Source organism: Coffea arabica, chromosome 9c (genome assembly GCF_036785885.1).
Source record: "Coffea arabica cultivar ET-39 chromosome 9c, Coffea Arabica ET-39 HiFi, whole genome shotgun sequence".
NCBI lineage: Eukaryota > Viridiplantae > Streptophyta > Magnoliopsida > Gentianales > Rubiaceae > Coffea > Coffea arabica.
In genome coordinates this window covers 1494758-1499492 of record NC_092326.1, presented here as the reverse complement: position 1 = coordinate 1499492, position 4735 = coordinate 1494758, and the positions used below count along the sequence as shown (strand labels likewise).

Sequence of the window (4735 nt, the reverse complement as noted above, 5' to 3'; positions counted from 1 at the left end):
TTCGAGGACGAAATTTCTTTAAGGGGGAGAGAGTGTGAGAACCCGTAATTTTCTTAATTGTTAGGTTTTATTTTCTTTTAATTGCACGCTTTTTCGCATTTTATTTATTCAAAAAATTGTGAAAATAATTTTTTTGAGTAAAGATGGTTTTGAAATCATTTTTTTCGAGTATAAGTTAGTTTATAAGATTTTAAGAGTGTATATCGGATGTGGGACCCACTAGTGCGGTAAGTTCGATAAAATTCGGCCAATTAGGTTAAGTTTTGTATACAGGAATTAATTTACTAGGTGTTAGTAAGATAAGGGAAAGAATTGGAGGATAAGAACATGATTTGGCAAAGATTAGTGAGAGAATGGCAAAGATGGTGCCAAGTGGCAAGACACCAACCATGTAACTTATTTGACCAAAGAATTTGATGAATTAAAACCATTTTTTTTTTGCTCCATTTCCTTCATAAGCTGGCCGGCCATCTTGGAGCAGGAAAGGAGAAGAAGAAACTCCATTTTCTTGCTTTTTACTCCTAGTTTAATCTTAGGAAAAAAAAAATCAAAAGTGAAGGAGTGAGTTAGTGAGTGAAATCCATCCAACTCTAGTGTGTGATCTTCAAGCCTTGAAGCTTTTGGTTGGTGGTTGTTTTGGGTGGCTTAATCAACTTGTAAGAGAGGTATGTGATCTTTAATCCTTGCTTTTATGGTGTTATATTAAGTATTTAAAGGTTTGAGGGTAAACTAGAAGTTGTACGGACGCTTCCTATGGCTAAATCTCTTGAATTAGTGAAGTGATAGTTGGGTTGGTTAAGTGGCCTACCATGTGTTTGATTAATTGTTAAAGCTTTGATTCATGGTTTTAGTTAGAGTTAACACTTGGTATGTTGGTTAAGAGGAAAACAATGAAAGGATGAAGCAAGAAAAGTAGTGGTATGCACTAATAGCCCAAATTTCAGATTTCTGGAAATTCAAACTTCAGTTCTACCCGGTTCCAGTTATTGATGTTAGAGGCCTAATTAGGCTTAGCACAAAACATGAAAGTTGTAGAGAATAATGTTTTCTAGTTGCCTGCAAAATTTTAGCCCAATCAGAGTAACGTAGCCTGTGAAAAAACAGAAATACCCTTGCTTCCCTGTTTCTGTCCGAAACTGATAATCAGCTTCTGTAATTGGTTAGTTTGACCGGGAATACTACTGATTTGGTTGTTGATGTCTTCTTAAGAATTATAGCCTTGTATCTTAGCTTTCAAATGACTTTGGAATTACCTGAATCGGAGTTGTGTGTGCTGAGATATGCTTGAATGAATCAGGACTGCTAGTGGAATTTCACAGTGAGTTTCGAACTGGAAAATCTGGAGTTGTTTTGGTACCTTTGACCTAGTTAGGATGAAAACTAGACTAAGTGGTCTTCATCAAAGTTATAACCCTCTATCTTAGTTTCGAAACGGTATAACTTATACTTCAATCCAATAAGCGTAGTTTCAGTTAGGTCCGATACGCTAAGTAGCGGTGAATCTGCCTTTTTGGTTTCCTAGCTTAAAGCTCATTTCCGGTCATTTTCCTAGCTAAATCTTGTACTTGAATGACTTTGAGCCTATTGAACAGCTGTTGTAATGAATTTATATTGCGTATGACTTTGGGATTGATTGAGGGAAATAATGAAATTATAAGTGGTTGGGAAAATAGGTAAAAACAAAGGGCATGCTATGATTTTCCCTCAGTCACACGTGGCTTTTACCTTTTGACTAACATAACTATGAAGAATTTTTCAAGTGTTGGGAATTCAGGGATCATAAAAAAGTGTTTCCTCCAAAAAAAAAAAGGGGGAACATAAACTAGTGCAAGAAATTAGACAATTTCTTCAGGTTTTAAAATGCTACTTGCCGTCAGAATATGTGGATAAATTTTATTTACAACTAATTTAACTTTAATAAACAAATCGAAGTTGTTGAATAATTGAAACAATTTGTAATATAGGTAGAAGCTTTCTTGCTTATTTTTCTTCAAGTCAAGCCACGACCAGATGGAAGCTTCTTACAATTACGACTACACGACTAGATCAATTAGTGGTCCAAGTCTTCAACTGTGTCTCTCTTGACCAAGTCATGCAAGATTGATTCATCAGCATTCAATTCAACTCAACAACGTGAAGACTAAGGAAGCTAATGTACTTGACATTATATAAAAGAACAAGCACGTTTTTTTAATAAAATAAACAAAAAAGAGCACGTTTCTAAATGAGAAACTACCTAAGCTGTATCCCTAAAGTCAACTAGGAAATTAATAATTCGTCATTAGTGATGAAAGTGAAGGCAAATAGCTATGAAAAATAATGTTCTTTTTTTTCTTCCGAAGCCCAAAGAGCTTACGTCAATTTTTACAAACCTAAACCCCGAGAGAACTCCAAAAGCTTATGAAAAATAATGTTCTAAATAACCAAAAAATGTCCTATACAGAATCATTTCGAGATACTATAATCTCATGCTGTTAACCCTAAAATGTAATGAAACCACCAAAATTAGTGAGCAGGTTATATAATCTTTTGCCTCTATTTTATTAAGTTCTACCAATTGGCATAAATAATGGGTGGTGTATGAATTGAAGAAGGGCATGCACGTCGTTCACTTTCTATACGGGTGACATTTGAATAATCACAAGCTTGTTTGCTGCTGCCAAATGGGAATTGGCTGCTGACAACAATAGAATTGAATAGTAACAGTAGCAGTAAAGATGATGAAATATCAAGAAGATGATCCATTGGAATTTTTTGGTAACTGTTTATCTGATAAAGAGAGCTCAGATGGGTGGTTTTATTTACGTAAGTTATGAAACCATCACTTTATAGAGTTTCTTTCTGTGCTTGCAGAAACTCTATTAAGGTGATAAAACGAGGACGAAGACGGTGGCGGCTTGAAGTTTTCATGGAAAAAAAACTTGTGGACGTGCTGGATGGGTGGTATTGTGGCAACTAGCAATGTCCACTTGTCAACCAAAACCTTGACAGCGTGAAAATTCCTTGGGTTCTTGTGGGAAAGACCTTGGAGACACACATACTCAGATACGGGGTTGCGAGTAATAACCGTTTAAAATAATGTAATATTTTTTAAATAAAGTATAACTTGATATGAATTATTTGTAAAATTTAATAGCAGAAACACAATTATTACATATAGAATCCACATAAACAGTAACAGAATATCACACATCTATTATAAGAATGTACAAGAAGTTAATATAGTATTACAAACCGTTTAAAAATGTTACACTATTCAGGATATCAACAGTCCCTGCCCTGCGTTCATACATGCTCCATAAATGGACATTTTAATTCATTAAATTTGGGTTTCAAATTGATTTGGTTGCCTATGTTACACAATAATCAGTTCTGACCCTATCTTTTGCAATTGATATCAATTCGTGATCAAGGCACGCTTTATATGTATCATGTGTTTAAATAATATAACTCATATTTAGCTATAAAAGTTATTTTACTAAAAATTGGTTTTACATTTTGAAAATTTTAAAGATAATGTAAAAGATGACACAAAATTTTAGCACCACAGATTCAAATCACACTTTATATAGTTAGATATTTGAAAGATATTTCCTTATTGATATGTTATAATTCTTGGACAAACATACTTACTTTTGTTAAGGTTAATAAAAGACTAAAGGAATTTTGGAAAATTTCCTTAATATTATGTTCATTACGTTTAATTGTTTGTTCTAATTTTTGGTTGATTAACCAACGTCAAACTTGATCATATGCTACTTTGGTAAGCTTAATTAAAAAAATCGAAATTTGCATTTCACAATTATTGGCACTCTTTGCTATTTTTGATATGTCACATTTGGACTATTCTGCTTTTAGAAACTAAACTTAACTAATAAAACAATGTTTTAGCTTCAATCCAAACAAAAAGCATTAATGATATTTTGATCAATTAAATAACTTAAAATCTGAGAAAAACAAATGGGGAGCTGAAAGGCTCATTCAGAGGTTTAGGTTGAAAAATGTACATCTCCTCACACACACACACACACACACACACACACATATATATATATATATATATATGTATGTATGTGAATATGGATTGTGTTGCACATGATTCATCAAAGGAATAAGCTATAACAAAAATACTGACCTTGTCATAAAACAAATCAGAAAATTTACTTTATATATATATATATAAACACACAACTTTTCTGATTTGTTTTATGAGAAGGCTAGTGTTTTTGTCATAGCTAACTCCTTTCACGAATCAGGCTAGTGTTTTTGTCATAGGTTGACGGGTTGGCGGGTCGACCCGAAATGACCCGAAACTTAATTTTAATTTATTAATTTATCACTGTAATTTCTAATAAAATCAATTTTTCACAAAATTAATTACATCGTCAAGTAATAAAAATTTAAATAAATAATTTCAAACCAAATCTAAAATAAATTAAACACCATAAAAGTGTTTTATCCCAAACCAAATATAAAATAAAATAAAACAGCATAAAAGTAAAAAATAACATAATATATTATTTGTCCAAATATAATAATTTTAACTTCACACAAGTTAAATAAATTCATTTAGGATTAAGTAATTAATGCCTTTGGAAAAAAAATGATTTAGTTTAGTTAGATAAAATAATTTTTATGTTTATTAAATTAGTTTTAATTCATAAACGGGTCACATCGGGTCATATCAGGTCACCACGGGTTGACCCGAAATTGACCTGTTTTCTTTTCGGGTTCA

At 32.3% G+C, this 4735-nt stretch overlaps 1 long non-coding RNA gene across 1 annotated transcript; it reads left to right on the top strand.

Moving 5' to 3' along the window:
- Positions 1-464: 464 nt before the first annotated feature.
- On the top strand, positions 465-3155 carry LOC140014288 (uncharacterized). The gene is made up of 2 exons (XR_011821011.1): positions 465-665; positions 2854-3155. It is a non-coding gene; the product is annotated as an uncharacterized lncRNA (long non-coding RNA).
- Positions 3156-4735: the final 1580 nt, after the last annotated feature.